The sequence below is a fragment of the Pelodiscus sinensis genome, chromosome 2 (assembly GCF_052426305.1).
Source record: "Pelodiscus sinensis isolate ZL-2025 chromosome 2, ASM5242630v1, whole genome shotgun sequence".
Classification (NCBI taxonomy): Eukaryota; Metazoa; Chordata; order Testudines; family Trionychidae; genus Pelodiscus; species Pelodiscus sinensis.
Genome location: NC_143053.1, coordinates 189,425,207 through 189,446,632, shown reverse-complemented (window position 1 = coordinate 189,446,632; position 21,426 = coordinate 189,425,207). Strand labels below are relative to the sequence as shown.

At 45.7% G+C, this 21,426-nt stretch overlaps 1 long non-coding RNA gene across 1 annotated transcript in view; it reads left to right on the top strand.

Annotated features, from left to right (window-relative positions):
* The window catches only part of LOC112547623 (uncharacterized), a 73,973-nt gene extending 52,876 nt beyond the window's left edge, over positions 1-21,097 (top strand). Inside the window, exon 5 of the long non-coding RNA XR_012901958.2 lies at positions 19,246-21,097. This is a non-coding gene — a long non-coding RNA (uncharacterized LOC112547623). The remainder of the gene's footprint in view (positions 1-19,245) is intronic.
* Positions 21,098-21,426: the final 329 nt, after the last annotated feature.

Below are 21,426 nucleotides of genomic sequence, written 5' to 3'. Positions count from 1 at the left end.
CATGGCTTTTGAGCGTGCCCATTATTTCGAAATATAACGGGCTCACTATTCTGACGTCCCTGTAAACCTCATTCCACAAGGTGTAAGCGACATTTCAGAATAGCGATTTATTTCTAAATAAGCTATTTTGAAATTAACTTGAAATAAGCTACACAATTTGCATAGCTCAAATTACGTTGCTTATTTTGAGCTCCAGGTGCAGTGTAGATCCACCCTTTGACTCCTCATACCAGCACCACAAATCAAAAGTTGTCCTTCTCTAGGTCAGGCCAGAACCAGGTGGCTGAGACTCAAGGAGCTACAATCGGTATCAACTCCTCCTCTCTTCTATACATGAGCTCTGCTCAAGCATAGCAGACAACCAAACCCCTAGTATTTATCATTGTTCTTCCACCATCTCACCTTTCTTCTTTTCACATTGGACCACCTCCCTTTATTTTATGTGTTTAAATTTATGAAGAAGTTTATTAAAAACACATACTTTTATTTTGTACAGCACCAAGTACCTGGGCTGAGAAGTAGACTGAGGGAGAGTTTTTATCTATGTTGCTATAATGTTATTATATAAGCCTTTAGTGTATCTCTTTTCTCAGAAAAAAATATATGCATGTTCTGCAGTTAACAGTATTAGCATTATTATCTACTAGTGATAGTAGATATCATTAAGTAGTAATGGTTATTTCAATATTCTCAATTTTTTTTTAAATACAAATAGGCCAAATTAGAGTTGCAGGTGTCTAGTATTCTACCAGACAGTCTGGTTTTTGCACCCTCTGTTTGGTAAAAAAATTCAGAAAATACCAGACATGTGCAATGTCCGGTATTTTCTGTTTTTCCGGCTGAGCACCGGATAGAAGGCTGGCGGGGGGAGTGGCTGCAAGTGGGAGTCCCAGACACTCATCCCACTCCCTCCAGGCTTCTGCACGCAACCAGAGGGAGTCCCAGGCTGGGAGGCAGGGCCACGATCGGCACTGGGAGACTCTGGTTGCATGCAGAACCTCGGCGGGGGCGGGCGGAGTGGCTGGGAGGCGGGGCGCAATTGGCTCTGGGAGCCCTCAGCTGATTGCGTCTGAGGAGGAGTGACTCCTTGGGGAGGAGGAGAAGCCCTGTCCCTGCTCCTGAGCGCTGTTCAAGCATGCTGTGGCACGGTAGTCCAGGAGAAAAGTCCCCAGGTGCTTTGTAGTTGCGTTTAGGCGCCTTCCATGGGCTCTCAGCCAGAACTGACTGGGGTGGAATTTCTGCTTCTTCCCACTGGGACACCCAAAGACCTGGCTATAGGGGAGTCACCTTCCTACCCCTGGTCGCCCACCCCTCCCTGCCATTGTGTTGCCCCGGGGTCTTCCTCTCTCTGCTTTGGGTAGCAGGCAGCTGCTTTGCAGAGCAGGCTCTGCTGCATCCCCCTTTGTTCCCATCTTGGTGGCTCTTCAACGTGGGTGGGTTTTTTTTGTTTGTTTTTGTTGCTTGACAAATTTTTAGTCCGTATGTTCGGTATTTTTTGGGAGACCATCTGGCAACCCTATAGGCCATGTAATTTACACCTACAAAATATTCTCATGTAATGCTATACATACACAAGTGCTCATTTTGCATGTGCAAATGCACTTTTACTCCTTTCAGTATATATTTGGAACATCTTCAACTTTAAAAAAAATGCTTCAGCTTTTTCCATGAATGTATTTTCCAGAATTCCTCTTAATTTTTCTCTGTGGCAGCCAAGAATTTGGCACAAGGGACAGAGAAAAAGACTCCAATCCTAAAGCTCTGGATTTAGGCATGCTGTGATTCAATGGTCTCTGTGCCAGCTTTAAAAAAAACAAGCAAAAAAGCAAACAAACAAAAAAACAGAAAAACACACTAAACTGGCTTGTGTGAATATGACAGTACCCTCTAGTGGTTGAGTTAAGGAATTTCTTTAGGTCACAGGATAGAATCTTTTGCTTCTGAATTGAGAATCATCAAGTTAAAATTACATCCTTCCTTCTGAAGATACAGTACATATTTATAATCACAAAGTATTCCAAAACAAAAGCACTTCTTCTGTGGTTGGTGGGGCACCACACTGCACCTATGATCTGCTGTGCTGCAACTCTATTACCCTACTAGAAGACACAAGCCTCCTGACAGAAAACCACTGATGTCAAGGCACACTCTGTAGGCATAAGGCGGTGTGTTCTGAATTAAGACCTCAGGAACACTTTGCTGAACTTTTTTTTTTATATGATCATGGAATAATATCTGCTTGTTGCATTTTTAGCAATACTTTTCATTGACTTAGATTCTGACTTCAGGATCCAATGGTTAGTCTGTTTTAGCATGTCCAGGTAGGAATCTAAAATATATTCTATACTTTTCAAAGACTAAAAGTTAGATATGGCATGTTTTCAAACTGTTATGCTTCACTACCACTGCTAACAATGAGTTCTCAAGTCTGAGGATGTGTGTTATTTTGAAATGCACATTGACATTCACAAAGTTTCTGCACTGACCATACTTACGAAATGTGGTTTCAATGTACTTTGAGACTGAAAGCTGCTAGGACTAGATCCACAAAGGGATTTAGGTACATAGGTGCCTCAAGTGGCAGTTCAGTCCATCTGTTAAAATGCCACTGAGATTTTTAAAACCTTTGCTCAGTTGCCACCTAACCCTAGAGGCATCTCAGTTTCTGCTGGTAAAGTTCCAGGGGCTTCTATATTTCTCTCAGTGGGCATGTGCAATACCATTTAAGTCCTCCTATTGCCAAGCCACTTGGCATCTGAGCTCATGCCTAAGCCCTGGTAAGATTTTCCAAGTAGGTCACCTGCAGAGCCTGACCAGTCAAGCATGTTCTGAGCATGCTTAACTTGTGCAACACACAGCCATAGGTGGCCACTCCCTGAGATGTGGGAGACCCGACTTCTAGTCCCTGCTTCAAATCACGCAGAGTAGGAATTTGAAAACAGGTCTCCTGTATCCCAGATGAGTCCTCCAACCATGGGGCTACTGGCTATGAGAAGGTGAAGGTGTCTGGGGAATCACTGTTTTTTTGTTTGGTTTGGTTTGGCTTTTTTGGTGACCTGGCTCAAGTGCCTAACTGCAGAAGAGAGTTCACATCTGTGAATCCTGAGCAGAATTAGGTGCCTATCTTTAAGGGGGGGGTGGGCAGGAGATAGGTCCCGCTCCTCAGCATTTCCTATTGGCACGTTAGATAGCTAGCCACTCAGCCTATCGAACGCTTCTAAGGCTCTGACTTAGGCCCCTTGACCACTGGTGATCTGCGTTTTAAGCTTTTCCTACCCTACAGTTACACACAATGAGAGACACTAATTCAACAGATAAACTCAATTACAAATATTTTCTGCCATAAACTCCCTGTGCTAGTAAACAGTTACATATAAAACATGCAGCAGAAAAACAAAAAGGCTGTGTCTACACTGGGCCACTTATTTCGGAAAAGCAGCCACTTTTCCGGAATAACTTGAAAGCTGTCTACACTGGCCGCTTGCTTTTCCGGAAAAGCAATGACGATCTAATGTAAAATCATCATTGTTTTTCCGGAAAAACTATGCTGCTCCCGTTTGGGCAAAAGTCCTTTTCCGGAAAAACTGTTCCAGAAAAGGGCCAGTGTAGACAGCCCAGTAGTCTTTTCCGCAAAAAAGCCCCGATCGCGAAAATGACGATCGGGGCTTTTTTGCGGAAAAGCGTGTCTACATTGGCACGGACGCTTTTCCGGAAAAAGTGCTTTTCCGGAAAAGCATCCTGCCAATGTAGACGCGCTTTTTCCGGAAATACTTATAACGGAAAACTGTTCCGTTTTAAGCATTTCCGGAAAAGGGTGCCAATGTAGACACAGCCAAAAGGTAATAACATTTATATAACCAGGGAAATGCATTCGCTTCCTTGCTTTTCACTCCCTTTTCTACCTCCCAGCCCTTTGGGTTTTGTAAATTCCCCCTTCTTTCCCATTGACAGGACTTCACTTCTTTTCTGCGTATTTCTGTCTCATTTGGTGAGGTGTTTTTATTTCTCCTCCTCGTGTCCTCTGTTTGAAGGAACAAAACGTTCATGAAAACTTCATCAAAGGAAAATAAACATATCCCACCTCTACATCTTTGGGAAGTGATTGATAGAAATTGCCAGTCCTCTGAAAATTAGCATAGAGAAAGCAAGGGCCATTACTACAGGCAAGTTGTCAAGGGAACTGCTGGCACTTTGACAGTTCAGGAAAACAGCTATTGGAAAATCACTTGCTCCAGTACACTATAGGCCCAACTGTGGGGAGGCGGAGGTGCAGTGCCTGAAGGCACTATTGCCTTTGAAAGAAATAATGCCTCCCAGACGTAGCCGAAAAGCACCAGGATCTTGCTACACCTTCAGCGCAGACCTATGGTGCACAGCAAAGCAAGACTTATCTCACCCTTGGAGAAAAGTCTGATAGACGTGACTAGAGATTTAAAAATTGGTTTTCACTCTCTAGGCCCTTCTGTAGGTTTTTCAGTCCTACTAAATTCTACAACTACTCAGGGGATGGGACAGTGCCACAGACTGTACTAGTCAGCCCCCTTTCTTGCACACTGGCATTCTGAGAGGTTGTTTACTCCATGCATTAGGGCACTGAGAGCTAGAGTGTTTTGTTTCTCCTGGAGAAACTGCACACATAATTTAGTTCTATGACTGATCCCGAGAGCATCTTATTACTGTTACTATTGTTATTGGCACTTATATAGCACTTTTATCTTCAGGCCCCAAAACATATTCAGGCAAAGCTGGCAACCTGTACATAGCCATGCAGATGTTGTGCCATGGGGTTGAAGTGCCCCAAGCTCGCTGCCTGACCTTCTCTATTTCTGGACTCTAAACAGTAGTCATGAAACTGACAGAAGTGCCAACTTCAGTCAGCAGCTACTGACTGCATTCAGACAAGCAGCACTTGTACGTTCCTTGTAACTAAACATCACTGAATCACAGAAGATACCAGACTCCATCATCAATTTCTACTCCCAACTGAAACAAACTATGAGGCCCCTCACATCAACTAGGAGTTGGCTAGACATTAATTACTAATGTTGCCATTTGTTTCCTCGCACAAGAGTTCTGCCAACACCAGGGACTGACTGAGAAGTGCATGCTTCCTCTAGCATGTGGACGCAACCAGAGGAGGCTGTGAAGGCTAGGACTATAATAGAGTTTAAAGAGAAGCTAGATAATTTCATGGAGGTTAGGTCCATAAAAGGCTATTAGCCAGGGGATAAAATGGTGTCCTTGGCCTCTGTCTGTCAGAGGCTGGAGAGGGATGGCAGGAGACAAATCGCGTGATCATTGTCTTCGGTCCACCCTCTCTGGGGCACCTGGTGCTGGCCACTGTCGGCAGACAGGATACTGGGCTAGATGGACCTTTGGTCTGACCCAGTATGGCCGTTCTTATGTTCTTATGTAAGAAGTTACTCCCACTCCCAATTCCCTTCATCTGATTGTGTGCAGATATGTGTGCATCCATACATGGCATATAAAAAGGCTAAAAGGGTAATTAGGTGCTGGGAGTGTTTTTTTTTAATTACTAGGTTCTCAGCTTGGCAGGGGAAGAAAGAGAGCAAGGCACTGTATATCAGAATTTGCAAAGACTTATTCCTCCAGGAGTCTGAACTGTGTTTGGCCTCCAGACTTCTAGCAAAAACCGCAAGAATTCATTATATTTATTAATGGTTGGTTAATGAGTACCCTGCATGCACAGCTGGCACAGACACTAGGCGCTGATTCCATGGGTGCTCCAGGGTTGGTGCACCCATGGGGAAGATTAGCGGGTCTTAGTATCCACAGGCAGCCAAGCTCCCTCCCTCCACCCTCCCCCTGGCCCTTGCCTCCCTTTCCCTCTCCTCACGTCTCATCTCACCCACTGGCAGCCCTGCTAACTACTCATTCCTCTCCCTTCCAGTGCTTCCTGCCACCACAAAACAACTATTTCACAGTGTTCAGAGGCTCTGGGAGTGAGGGGGAAGAATGGGGGACAGGACAGAAAGAGGTGGGACAGGAGTGGAGGCTGGGGGAAAAGTGTGGAGTGGGGGCAGGGCAAGGGCAGAGAAGGTGCAGGAAGGGATGAGGTAGGAGTTTGGGGGAAGGGTTGGAGTGGGGAGGTCAAGTCTCCCTGGCTGGAGCAAAAATCAGCACCTATGATACAGACATGTCCCTGAGCTCTAGGAGTCAAATGCATTTAGCCAGATGCGTGGTTCCATTCTACGTCCTGCCATGAGGGCAGGGGACTGGTCTCGATGACCTCTTGAGGTCCCTTCCAGTCCTAGTATTCTATGATTCTACATTGCTCCTCCTATATTACCTCCCTCTCCTCACAAGGGACAACCATTGTAGGAACCTCATTTATTACATCCTCTCTAGCCTTCTCTAACACAGCATCGGAGACTGGTTGTTTGTCTCTCATGGCCATAAGCTGAGTGCCTAGCAAAGCTGCAAGCTTCCAAACATGTATTGGACAGTAAATAAGTGGAAAAACAAACTTGCTACTATGCAGAAGGAATCTTGGGAATCTGTCTGCATTGCCTACAAATGCCAACTCTCCACTGCTATGTGTATCCTCCATGGCTTCCTCTTCCTCCTCCGCTAAAGAAAGAGAACTTGAATAATGTGTCAGAGCTGGGACTTGGATGAACAGGCTGACAAAACTTCAGCAGGATGTGCAGCCCAGTCCTATAGCTAACACTGCTTAGATCAGGGGTGGGGAACCTAAGGCCTGGGGGCCAGATGCAGCCCCTAGCTTGCCTAGATCTGGCCTCCCGAGGCTCAGGGCTCCCCCACTGATTTGGGGAGCCTATACTGGCACTCCAGCCCCTCCGCTGCTACGCTGCAGGGCTGAAGCACACAAATCTACGAGCCTGGACCCCCTAGGCTTTGATGTGCAAGAGGAATATGGGGCGTGTCTTTCTGCTTCTCAGTCGAGGGCCCAGTGTAGGTTGTTTTTTTCTCTTCTCACTTGTGTGCAACCCTGTGACGGGGCGCCGGGCTCTGATGCAGCGGAGGCCTCGCCCCTCCCCCGCACTCTCTGACCTCCCGCGGGATAGGGAGGGGCGGAAGCGGAAGCCCCCTGCCAACTCCGAGTGGATCACGACGGGCTGACAGCGCCGGCGACGCCGAGCCACTGGCTGACGTCATCAGCCTGAGCCCCGGAGGTAAGGGGGCAGGGCTAGTGTTGGAGGGAGATTCAAAAGGCTGGGAGGCCGGTCTGCAAGGGAGGAGGGGAGCAGGGACGAAGGAGAACCCTGGGAAAGGAGCTGACTGGACCGCCGGAGGGATTAGCCAGCGGGGGGGGGGAGCCCCGGCCCGGGAAGAGAATGGCCTGGCAGACAGACAGGATCCCACGCTGGAACCGGGATAGAGGTAGTCACCGGATAGCGTCTGACCCCACTAGGGGGAGAACCGACAGACTAGTCGAGCCACCGGGCAACAAGGAGTGATACTCAGGGGACCAGGCGGCTGGAGACTGGGAATTAGGGAGCACAGGGGGAAACAAGGGGTGATTTTGGGAGTGGGATGATGAGGGGGAGCCCAAACCCTGACAAATCCCAACTGACTTTTCTGTAGATCAGTGGCTCCTGACCCAAAAAAGATTCCTCACCCATGGCCTAAATATCCTTAGTATTCGCAGTGATAGAAAGGAAGTATGATAGGCCACAGGACTGGGACATGGGAGATTTAGGTTCCATTTTCAGCTCTGCCATAGATTTCCTGTGGCCAAGTCACTTAGTCTCCCTGGGTATGTCTACATTACCCCCCTCTAGTTCGAAATAGGGGGGTAATGTAGTCATACGGAGTTGCAAATGAAGCCCGGGATTTGAATTTGCATAAAGCCGGCTGGTGCCATTTTTAAATGCCGGCTAGGTCGGACTCCGTGCCGCGCGGCTACACGAGGCGTACAGCTAGTGGAACGAGGCGTACAGCTAGTTCGGATTAGGTTTCCTAATCCGAACTATAGCTGTACGCCTCGTTCCACTAGCTGTACGCCTCATGTAGCCGCGCGGCACGGAGTCCGACCTAGCCGGCATTTTAAAATGGCGCCAGCCGGCTTTATGCAAATGAAGCCCGGGAAATTCAAATCCCGGGCTTCATTTGCAACTCTGTATGACTACATTACCCCCCTAGTTCGAACTAGGGGGGTAGTGTAGACATACCCTCTGTTCTTCAGTTCCCTTTCTGTAAAATGGGGATAATGATTTTTCCTCTTTCATGAGTTCCACCCTTTGCCTGTTCTCTAACACAGGTTGAACCTCTCTGGTCCCGCAACATCCGTGGTCCAGTATGATTTTAGTTAGCCAGATGTCCACTTATCATGGGTGCAGCCAAGTTTCCCATAGTCCCATGAAATTTGTTTATAGCCACCAGTCCTGGCTCTCAGTGTCCTGTGCTGTTATTTAGCTCTAATTTAACCCTAAGAGTATGTCTAGACTACATGCCTCTGCCGACAGAGGCATGTAAATTAGACATACCGACATAGTCAATGAAGTGGGGATTGGCTGGCAAGGAAAGCTTTTGTCGACCAATCCCTTATGCCTCGTGAAATGAGGTTTACAGGATCGGTCAACAAAGGCTTTCCTTGCCGACCGATCTGCGTCTTGACTTCTGCTTTGTGCTGACAAACAGTGGAGCTGGCACAATGCGGCAGCCATTTTTATTCTAATGAAGCAGGGGATATTTAAATCTCTGCTTCATTGACTGTGTCGGTATGTCTAATTTACATGCCTCTGTCGGCAGAGTCATGTAGTCTAGACATACCCTAAATGTCTTCCAAGAACCCAGTAGTGTTGGAAGTGTTGGTAATGCTGCTAGACAGTATTGACCTCCCGTGGTCTGGCAAATTCTGTGGATCGGCACTGGTCAGGTCTCAAGTGGAGGGGGGGCAGGTCCACTGGTATTTAGATTAGAAGCTTCTTAGGGAGAGACAGTCTCTGACTCTACCTTTGTACAGTGTCCAGAACAATGGGGCTTTGATCTTGGCTGGGGACTATAGTCCCTATTAGAAACTGTAGTGGCTAATATTTTTACCTAGTGCCATAAATCTGCATGGTGCCTTGTCTCTCCTGGCCAGCAGAGGACAACAGGTACCGAGGGATTTGACAGTGTACTCTACAGAGTCTGAGAGACACTGAACCTCTTCCAGGCACATTGTCTCCTGGAGTTGCTAGTTCCAATGCTCGCCTACACCTCAGTGGTGCACTGGAGTTCCAAGCATGTTTTGCTTTCTCTACAGGGCCATTTTGGTACAGATTATCATGTACTGCTGGCTACAGCTGGCATGGGGCACCACTCAATTCACTCCAAGTATTTTTGCATGAAATAGGTGAGGTTTTAGCATACCACAGAGCACTAAAAAACAGTTTAGTAGATACTAAACTTCGAAGTAAAGCAGATCAGAGGCATTAATCTCTAATAAATCCATTAGTCAGCTGCAAAGCGTTCAAGGTTGTTTGTGTCCCCAGATGATAAATGAAACCAGAATGAGACATTAGCCTTATCTGACTCTCTTTAGAAACAGCTACTTTAATGGGATCAAAAGTTTAACCTCCATAGTTTCCTGTTTTACTTTTGCTAATTACTTCGATCTTGCAACTGAAAGAACATTTTTATGGCACAATAAAAAGGCAGTGGTTAATCTGACCTCCCTAAACATATTTACTTAACCTAAATTCTAATGTACATAGTGATTCAGGACAGCATAGCGTCATGTGTCAATATGACATGGATAGTATAGGCAAGCAGACCCAAATGACTAGTTTTGAAAGCTATGTCTACACTACACAGACTGCTGGTATAGCTGTGTGGGTCAGGGCTATGAAGAGATGTAATCAGTTTATCAACAGAAGTTCCTAGAGTAGATGAAGTTATACCAGAAAAGTTGCACTTTTATTGGTACAGCTTGGTTTCATTCATGGGAGAAGGGGGAGTTTTCTCCACCAGTACAAAGCAGTTTTGAGGATATAACCATGATCACACTAGAAGTCCTTTGCCAATATATTAGTACCAGTACAGCTCACCTAGCATAGGCACGGCCTAAGAATTACTGTACATGGTGAACATTAGACAAAATCAAATGTTGCTGCCAAAAGTAAAAGAGCTGTAAGTGGAGAGTTCTGCAATTGTGTATAGGTCAGATCTGACCTCAGTTCACGTTATTGATGGATAGTTGTGTAAGCTCTGTTGTTATTTTATGTTTCATCTATGATATAAGTTTTAGAGTAACTGAAAAGGAATAGTACCTGAACACAGATCCTTTCACATCTAAATCACCAATTCAGCTCCAACTCAGATAAGTAGTGAAAATCACTGCCGTGAGTGGTTGTTCCATGGTCTACATCAAAATGTGTTTATATAATTTTTAAATGCATCCTTAATTTATAGGAAAGAGAGTCAAGGAATGCTGAGGATTCTAGGTATTTATTGGTCTCTGTCCAGAGTTAAAGGTCTCTGTCTAGTTTTGCATAGTCCAGTATCAAGAAGAGTCCATTATGATAGCCAATCTTAACAATTATGTTCAAAAGCTTCAGAGGGGTAGCCAAGTTAGTATGTAACAGGAAAAACTTAAAAAACCACAAACAAGTCCTCTGGATTTCTAACACTCCTGTCATCTGAAGAAGTGGGTTGTGCCCACGAAAGCTCGTGATACCATCTACATGTTTTGTTAGTCTTTAAGGTACTACTAGACTATTTATTGTTTTTTAAGTTTTAACAATTATGATATGGTAGCAGCCATCTTAAGAAGGTCTCTCTGTAGAAAAAACAATAAAGGAGGAGTATTTGTTACTGCTCAGCATCTGGCCTTGTGCTCTTATTTACGCTAAGTCTGTTTAAGGTCCACATTTTACAGTTACTGCTCCAGATAGTCTGAGATTAAAACAACGCAAGAGCATCTCAGTATTCCCGCAGCAGCCGCCACCAACAGTTCACTCTAGTAAACCTCCCCCACCAAAAAAAGCTGATGATTACTGCCAAGAAGGTTTAAACAGCTCATTATGAAGAATGTGCAAAATAGCTTGAAATAGAAAGGTTAGAACAATTAGTAAACAAGTGCTTACTAGGAATGGAAAAAGTGATTCAAATAAATCTTCCCAGCTCCAAGATATTCACCCAAAATTAGAGTATCTGAAGCTGAAAGAAACCCTTTTAGAAGTTCAACAATGTTTTCTTAATTCATTTCCCCCTGGTTCTGCATATGCACTTCTGGACTTCATCTGAGGAAGTGGGTTTTGCCCACAAAAGCTCATATACTATATATTTTTCGTTAGTCTCTAAGGTGCCACAGGACTACGTATTGATTTTAAAGTTACAGACTAACATGGCTACCCCTCTGAGATGTCTATAGAAAGAGTTGAAGATGCCATACAGTAATTACCCTCAAGGTGTCATTTTGGGTATAGTGCTGGTTAAAGCCTTTTTATTTGAGCCATTAGACCTTAATGAGGCTCTTTTGTGATGTATAGTTTAGATAAAATGAAGATTTGGGGGACAAGGTGGGTGAGGTAATACCTCCTATCAGACCAACTTCTGTTTGTGGGAGACACAAGCTTTTGTGCTGACCCACAGGTCTTCCTTAGGTCAAGATGACACCTTGTTACTGAGAGCTGTCATTCAAAATGGAAGGTGCCTATTTACAGTACTATACATCCCCTTTAGTCTTCCATTGTTTTCAATGGTGGGAAGGTCAAAGGTTGAGATTTTTCTTCTCCAGCAGAGATTCCCGAATCTGTTAAAATTGTTAAGCAGAAAAGCAGGGTAAAGAAATATGGATTCTATTTGTAAAGGATTTAAAAATGTTGGGGAAATAATAAAATGCAGCTTTCCAATGTGTCATACCCATATACCTATATATGCTTCCCCTGCTGTATGCCTTTATCTAAAACCAACTGAAATCAGTGAGAGCCCTTCCATTGTCCTCCCTGGGCTCTGAGTAAGACTTTGAATCAGTGTCTTGACTTTTTCTTATAAATGGGCAAACTGTCCTGTATTTTCTACCCCACCAATCAGTACTGGCCAGTCCTGCTGCTGACTTGGTCCCTGCTTGCCAGCTGCCTGCCCACCAGCAGTGAATAGGAGGGTGTCCTGTGACTGATGATGGGCGTGGGAGTGCAAGGCTGGTGGTGAGGTGAAAATGCAGTGTATAGGGCCAGCCGCTCCCCATGCTGGTCCATGAGGGCATCCTGTGCTGTGTGTGGGCTCTTGGCCAGCAAGGCCCAACTCCAGCCCACTGCGCATTTCCAGGCAGTACTGACTATGCACTGCAAGCCGCAGCAGCCGGTGACACATTACCTCTACTGCCCACCCACCAGCCCTTAACATGCTCCCCCTCTTGCTGTCCTCTCCCTGCTTTGCCTCTTCAGGCCCCTCTTCCCAACCTTGCTGCTCCTCCATACTCTCCCTGTGCCTGGCAGGGAGCGTCCCACTCCCAGCGCTGTGCAGAGAGGCAGCCTGTGGTCAAAGTCCTTCCCCCACTGCCTCGGGCTGGGCCCATGCCCTGGGAAAGCCTAAGACCTTCTGACTGGGGTGCTAGCCAGAAAGAGCTGCACCCTGCATCGGCCAAAGCTCTGCAGAGCACTGGCTCCGGGAAGCCTCTCTTGTCCCTCCACTAAGATCTGGACTGAGGATGTGGGCGGAGTCATTTCCATCCTGTTCCTGCCATGAACCTACAAGGTCTACAGCAGCCCTATCCTGAGTCTTGCTCTCAGGGAGTGCAGGACTGATCCATCTCTTAAGCACCCTCCCCTGCTGAGCCACCTCTCTGGCCACCTTTGCTGAACCTCCTTCAGTCAGGATCTCTGGGCGGTAGAGCACAACACATCCTTACGGCTTAACTCTTTCCTGTCTGTGCTGTACCTGGGGAACAGGAGGCCGCTGGGTTATGTTGGTGACTAGCAGCAGCCTGGAGATGTTAGTTGCCTTTCAATGCTGTATGAGAAGGGCAAGGGCAAGCTGCCTCCAGCCACACTGCGATGGGCGGCAGGAGGGAAGAGATGAGTTCTGCAAAGACACAAGCCAGGTCAGCCTTTCCTCCCCCTCCTCCCATGCGGCTGGAAGCAACTCCCATCCCTTCCCTCCCATGCAGTGCTGAAAGGCTGCTGGTGGCCACATTCTGGTGTGAACCATGGCAGACATCTGGGAAGGGTGGGCATATAACCCTGCGTGCCCCCTACATGCTGCTTTGAGTAGATACGGAACCAAGTGCCAGGTGAGGTGGGTCCATCCCAGGGGCACAGCAAAGCATATTGGGTAGAGCAGGGATCAGCAACCTTTCCGAAGCGGCGTGCCAAGATTTAACCCTCCTGCCCTGGCCCCGCCGCTCGCCTGGGAGGGAAGAGGGGGCTCTCTCCACCATGCACCCCACTCAGTCTCCTGCCCTGGGTTCTGCCCCGGATTTTCCGGTGGGGAGGGAAGGAGCAGCAAGTGCACACTTTCCTGCAAGTCGTATCCAGTGCAGAGCCTCAGGGCTTCCCCCCAGCAGGAAGCCAGTGCTGGCTCCAATTTTGAGGGGGGGCAGGCGCGATGCTGGATCACCAGCATGGGCTGGGATAAGGGTAGCTGGGGGGGGGGGGAGGTTCAGGGAAATGGACAAGGCAGGGGAGGGGGATGAGTGACTCCGGGATGTCCAGCTCTGCTGGGGGAGGGGTCCCATGGGGGTCTGGTCCATGGTGCCCTCGCCTTCCTGCCAGGGACCCAGGCGCCTAGGGGGCCAACATAGTTTTGGGGCAGAGGGATCCCCCCATGCATTTTCCTCTCCCCTCAGCCACTCCTACTGCTACCCAGCACTGGAGCTGTAGCCCGGGCTGGGTTGAGGCTGGGCGGTGCTGGTGGCTGGGAATGACTTCAGCATTATCTTTAGCCTGCCTGCCGGGGGCACCATGAGGCAGAAAGAGAGGTTAGTGGAGCAGGAAGCACCGAGGCTGCAGGGCTAGGGCTGCACAACAGGGCGGAGAGCAGAGGGCTAGAGGAGGCAGTGATGGGATTCCCAGGTGAAGGTGGCAGAAGGGCTGGAAGGTGGCTCCGTAGCTCTGCCTGTCCTCCTCTGAAGCAGGAAAACATGCTACAGAGCAAGCCCCGGCCCCCAGAGCAGTCCCACTCTTCCATACAGGCTGGCCTCCCCCAAAACAGCCCTGACCCCCGAAGCAGCTGCCCACCACGCAGCCCCACCAGCTGGGCTGTCATGGAGCAGAAACCACGGCTGTGGTGAGGCTGCCCCAGCAGGGACAGTGTCACCACGAGTCATCTCCAGCCGTGGCACATGGGGCAGCTGCCCATCACAGCCTTGCCGGCTGAGCCACATGCCACTCAAAATGGGCTTGTGTGCTACTTATGGCACGCACGCCATACCTTGCTGACCCCTGGGGTAGAGGGTGCTGAGGTTGGGAGGGTTGGGTCAACTACTCAGCTCCCTCCCATGTGAGAGAGGTGTATCGGAGTGTCTGAGGGGAGGGAGGGAGTCATCCCTCTCCTTTTTTAACCCTAAAGCTTGAGCGATAAAAATGTAAATAAAAAGAATCCAACTTAGTGTTATTTTTTTTAACAGGGGCTCAATCAACTTGATGTTAATCTGAATGTTTGTACTGAATAGTTCGGATTGATTGCCACTGAACTCGCTTGAATACAAGTAATTTTACCAGGTGTCCCATATTAAGCATAGGGAAATATGACCACTCTATTCAGGAAGCCCAAATGATGGTGCTAAAAGTCATATCCCATCCACCACAGCTCATATCAAACAGCAGTCACATCACATCTCCAGGACGTGTGGAACTTCTCTCAAGTATACATTTTACACAGAATTTTCAATCCACTTTTGATTATTTTGGTGAAAGCTGACAAATGTTCCAGATGTTTGCAATAATATTTAGTTGAGCTGGCAGCTTTAAGCAGATGTTTCTAGCTTATTGTAACATATTGTATACCTCAAGGGCCAAATCCAAAGCCTATGTAAGTTAGTGAGATCCTTCCCTGTTGATTTTAATGGCTCATGTATAAAACCCCATACATCAGTCTTGGATGTCTCCCTCTTCTTGCCACTTAATTGGTCTTTCTTAGGTAACAGAAAGCCTGCTAAGTTTTTATCTTTAAAACATACTTTAAAAGCCTATTTCTCTACTCCATTGACAAATGAAAGGAGAGAAGTAACTAACACCAAATCCAAGATCACACTAGCGACAGATTGCAGAAACTGATGCCATGACTGTTGCCAGCAGACAGTTTGGCTACTTATGTCTTTGATGCACCCAACTCACTGGATGCCGTAGAAGATGTTGCAGTACCGAAAACAAATGACAGCTGCCCTTACCAAACCAAGCTATTGGTGAGACTTCAGCTAAAACACTGGCCCTGATTCTTCTTGAAACCAATTTTTACACAGGTCAAACTCCACAGACTGTCACACTGATTTATACAAGTAAAATGGGTGTGAATTAGAGCATTGGGCTAAACTTTAAAGCAGATTAACAGGATCTCAATTATGCTCCTCTCCATAAAAGCAAGTGTTTTGAATACACTGGAACTGTAAAATGTCATACACACATCAAATTCTTGATCATTATAAATGAGAGAGAACCCTCTTTTTGAGCTAGGCAATGATGATGTTTTTTCAGCAGCCCGCTGCTTCTGAAAATCTGAATTCAGTTAAAAGCAAAATTAAAATGGAATTAATGACCTCAGCTGAGGCACTGGTAAATTTATCCGCATTACAAAATAATTACCAGGCAAAGTTTGACTGCAGCCTTTGATGTGGTCATAACAGAGACTTGAGCGATAATTATATATTATCTGACTTGAGCGATAATTATATATTAATTGTGTCTAACAGAGAATTCTCTGCCTCTGCTAATCACTTCATACCTTGGACCATGTAATTTTTCTTGAACAATGAAGGATTTACAGTAGGTCAGCTATTTAATATTGTTCTGGTCAGGCTTGAATCTTACTGGATCACAAGTACCCAAGTCAACATTTTCTACTAACGGAATCTAAAGTTAGATTCCTGAATTCATTTTAAGGCACCTAAATAAAAATAACCTGATTTGCAGAAATACTGAGCAACCACTGCTCCTACTGGCCTTATTGTATTATTCTAGCCCAAGCTGTATTAGCTCCATGTGGCAGAGTAATTATGCCCCGGGGTCTGATTCCTGAATTATGTGGCATGGTCTTCTCCACAAACCCTCTTATTCCCCTACCCTCATCTCAGCCCAATCAATAGTAGCCTTTATTTATAAACTAAACTCTACTTAATTTGCCTGCAAATGGTTGTTTCACCTGTTTTTGTATTGGCAGATGGTTAATACATAACAACACCGCTCACAGTATTGGGAGAAAGCTTGCAGCTTTCACAGCTGAGTAGGGAGCTGGGGCATGTTATACTCAGGAATGAATCTGTTTTGGCAAAGAAGGAACAGTTGAGGCTTGGGGGAGTGGGGAAAGGACACAGCTTTTCTTCACCGTGCACTTTGGAGCAGGAATGGAACACCCAGGTTTTTTTCCCTGTGTCATTAGTTACTTTGAAACTCAGAAAATGGAACCTGTATAGTTGTAAATGTTCCAGCTCCTCTTCATTCCCATGTATTTGGGAACATGATCTCGTCTATCATTGTGTTGCCCATTTGCCTAGATTCGTTCTATTCTTTCTTAGTGGCTTAAATAATTGTGTGCTGTCAACAATTTTTCTACTGTTTCTGATAACGAACATATCTACGATATATTTTAGAGAGTTTGTGAGTCTGTCTGTCTGTGTATCCATCCGTCTGTGAGTCCCTTTGTTTAAGAGCTCCTCCTAAACAGTAAGAGCCAGGACCACCACATTTAGAATGCAGCTTCCTCTTATCATATCTTAAAGCAAGGTCAGGGATTGGTTGTGCTAGGACAATGGGAAGTGCATGGAATGTGATTGTTTTGCATCCAACAGAAAGGGAGAGGTGTGAGAGTAGGGACAATTATACACACAAATGACCACAGGGGGCAGCAAGTGCCCTGGCTTAGGGAGCAGTCGCAGGACAGCAGCATGGTCCCCACCACGCCAGCCTGCCCCAGGGAGCAGCTGCCGATGCCATGCAGCACCCATCACCTGGACTGCCTCCAAATCATCTTGGCACTGAGCCCCTTCTGCCCCAGGCTACCCCCAGGAAGCAGCCACTGAGAGGGGCCCCAGGAAGAAGCTGGCAGGTGGCTTGCATGCTACCCCTCCACCACGCTCCAAGCTGACTCTGGGGTAAAGCCAGCAGGTGGCCTGCGCACCTTCCTCCCACTCCAGGCCAATCCTGAGGAAAAGGTACAGAGGGCAACCTCCTGTCCTGGGCTGGCCTGCACAGTCCCATTCTCCCGCCCTAGGTAGAAGCTGCTGCCCTGGACTTGGGAAACACCAAGTAAGTCTTCTAGTATATAATAAATAAAAGCCTTGACCTGTTCTAGTACACGCACTAAGGCACTCCTCTTTAGACGTCAAAATGATCAAATTTTCACACTTTGTTTTCTCTTAATCAGTTTCTGGTTTCAGGGCAGTCCTTTATAACCTCTCACTTTATAACTATGAATAGTCTCCTTTGAGGACACTGTCTAAAGTTTTTGAAACACAAACTTTAAGCAAAGCTGCTGTAGGGACATACACTGTGTCCAAAATTAAACAGAACAGAGATCAGGGCCCCAGCTGTGTGTATAACTCATTTTCTGTCACGTGTCTGAGCTACCCCCTGAGAAAAATACACAAAAATACAGTTGAGAAGTCTTTGGTAAAATACTGCAATAATTCTATAGTCTGTGCGTTGAGAAGACTGAGCAACAACCTGACTTGATTGAAAATAGGAAGTTTCTGTGAATGAAATGCTGGTTCCCAGCAGATCCTCCTTTGCCTAACTACATATTTAGGGTTCTGTTCTGCCATATTACTCATACTGAGTATTACTGTTATTCACTATTACTCACACTTTACCCTGTGAGTAATCCCATTAATTTCAGTGTGACTACTCCAATGTAGGATAAGTACTACATGGAACAGTGACAGAATCTGATAACTAAAATTACATAATCCAACCAGAAGACTGACTTGTTTTACTGATGAAGTTGATCCCAAAAGCTCAAGGCGGAGGGTTGAGATTATTAGCACTGTTATAGACATAGTAGATACATTTTCAAAATCATTTGGCTCCTGAGTGACTTGTGGGTTTTTGAAAATTGCATTTAGCTTCTAAGTGATTTAGGTGCCTTTGAAAATGTTGCCTACTGTAACTATTCACTCATTTGAGCAACTCTTGCAATTACTTTCCACAACAACATCTAAGGACAAACACTCTGGGTTGTGAAGTATGTTATGCCTGGAAAATGAAACCAGTCAGAGGCACCTGATACTCTGATACTTTCCTTCAGATATTTAAAGGAATTCCTACTGCCAAACCTTCCCTGCTTATGCTACCATAAACATTACTTTGAGAAATCAGTGAACAGCTCTATGGATTTAACTTCTCTTTCTCAATATTAAGGATGTTAGCTATCGATTAATTGAGTAATTGTGTAGCCGCAAAAAAAACTTAGCAGTTACACAATTATTCAATAGTCCCCGGGTGCAGAGCCAGCAGTCACTGCACTCCCATACCCACTTCTAGGGAACTCCCTGACACCCCACGCTGTATCAGAGGCAGCAGCATGGGGGTGGCAGCAGCTCCTGTCCGCAGGGGGCCCAAGCTCCCCGTGGACAGACGCTGTGCCACAGATAGAGGCTGCTCCATGGCATCGTCCCTTGCCCCCCACCATGCACGGAGAGGCAAGTGGCCCCACAGAGCCAGCATGCATGGAGCGCTGGCTTAAAAACCAGCTCCCCACAGGCACCAGTTCCCGCCTCCCCTCCCCCTTGCTGCCTCTGATACAGAGGCAGCAAGGTTGGAGAATGCATGTAGTCGATAAGATTAACTGATAAAACCAGGCTTATCAGTTAGTCATGTAATCGATTACATGTTGACATCCCTACTCAATATACATGCTACTCTAAACTACTTTTAGTGAAATTAACACCAGTTTAATTTTTTTTATAGTATGGCACTTGAGTAACATGTAATTTTTCATTTTAAAAAATGAAGGTAAAATCATTGATCCATTGAAGTCATTGCCATCATTCTTTGTTACTGATTCTTGCACACATCCTCATGATGACATGCTGTACCTCTTTGTAGCTATAAAATGCATAAGATTATCAGAGAGGACAACTATGTATGTTTTTAACTAACAGCAAATTTGTGGCTCCATTTTCAGATCAGTCCATTCGATACCACACGTGGAGATGAACTTCATGCATAGAGGAGGAAAAAGCTGAATGAACTGCGGGTGCAAAATTATGGTCATAAGCCACTCCTAGTGCAAAACCACCCACAGAAAATGAAGGCATCCTTTGGAAAAAAAAAATCATACTTGACGTTTTTGCCTGATATAAAATACCAAAATAAACAATGGGCCAGATTATACCATTCAGTCATTAGCCCAAGCTGAGGGGCTACATCTACACTACGGAGTTTTTCTTGGATACCGAAGGTATCCCCTGGAAAAATGCCACCGCGTCCAAGGAATGCATCTGCTCTTCCGATTTTTTTTTCAGGTGAGCAGACACTCTTTCAGAAGCCCTGTAAACCTCATTTCATGAGGAAGAAGGGCTCTTCATATAGAGAAGGTTTTTCTGCAATTTGGCTGAGCGTAGACAGGCCAAATTTTGAAAAAGCCTCTTCCAAAAAAAGAATTGGAAAAAGGTACACAAACTGCAGAGTGCAATTTGCTACCTTTTTCTGAAAAAGCGGTGTAGTGTAAACATAGCCTGAGAGGAAGATCCAGAACCCAGTATCTCCCTGGCTATGTCTAGATTACAAGAAAAAAGTACACAAATTGCGCTCCACAATTTGCGTATCTTTTTCCAATAGTTTTGTCAGAAGAGGCTTTTCTGAAATTTGGCCTGTCTACACTGGGCCAAATTTCGGAAAATCCTCCTCTTTCGGAAGATCCCTTCTTTCTCGTGGAAGGAAGAAGACAGAGCTTCTGAAAGAGCGTGTCTGCTCTTCTGCAAAAAAAAAAAAAAAAAAAAAGTGGAAGAGCAGACGCGTTCCCTGGACACGGCAGAATTTTTTAAAATGCCATAGTCTAGACATAGCCCCTGGGCTCTCCTGAAGCACACAGTAGCAATGTGCACTGCACTTTCATTCTTCTAGAAAGTACAGTTTGATTCTTTCCCTTCCTCGTGGTTAGGTAGCACTTTTGGTCAGCACAAAGGACCAGAGCATCCTCAGGGGTGTTTTTTTGTCCCTGGGGGTGCTAAGAAGGTTCATCCCCTGCACTTCCTGAGGTGCAAAGACTATTGTTGTGCCAAACTCTTGTGCAGAAGCAAAAAAGGAGAGGGAAAGGTTCATTATATCTCCCCCACCATGCACCTACGCTAGGGACTAGCACAAGGTGGCCAGTCATCATTAGTCATGCACATTAACTTACATATAGTTCACTGTATCCAGATAGGTTTGTCTCACAACATAGAAGGAGGCATGGTGTTCTTTTCACATTTGCATATCTTATCTAACATTTTGATTGCTAAGGTGTGTTTCTAAACAGGGGCCAACATGAATTGCCATTGCAGACAGAATTTCCCTCACCCTGAGGGCTCCGTTATAATCCCAGATAAATCAGTGAAGACTGTCATATACTATAATTATAAAAGTTCTGCTGCTGAGCATGTGTAAACAAGTAACAGGCTAGAGTTGGTGAGGTTCAGGAATTCCCACAGTTCTGAAAAAGTCAGGCTGCTTGTTTTAGGAGTTTACGGAGCTATTGACTTATAAGCATTACTCCAGCCATCTAAGTCTGCAAATATTGGCTCAAATCTTTCTATTTCTCTGTAAAATGGGGGAATAAATATTTACCTACCTCACTGGAGTGTGGTAAAGATAAAACAGCCAGTGTTTGTGCAGTGAACATGTAAAGGTGGGGCATAAGTGCAAAGCTATATTAAGATCCAAAAGCCTTTCAAGATGAGCAGTGGTAAAAGCCATTCTCCTAATACTACATTTGCTGTATTTTACCTTATACTATGTATGATGAGTAAAATTCTATTTCTTCATTAAAAATGTTTTTCAACCACGTGGTCATCTCTCTTTTGATGAACTGGTCATAGGAAATTCAGGTCTAACCCTACTCCCATTAAAATAAATGGCAAAAACTCCATTGATTTCAGTGGAAGAATGACAGGCCCCCAGGGCAGCATGTTTTAAGTTATTGATATTCACAGGAACTTCCTCCAGGAGCACAAATGTCATCCCGTATCCGCCAGGCAAGAACAAAAGGATAACACTGCTACTAGTGCTGAATAATGGTTCATAACCTTTGCACTGTGCCCTATGGTGCAAATGTCACTATGGTTGTCAGGATATTTATTTTTCACTGTGTTTAAGGGTATGTACC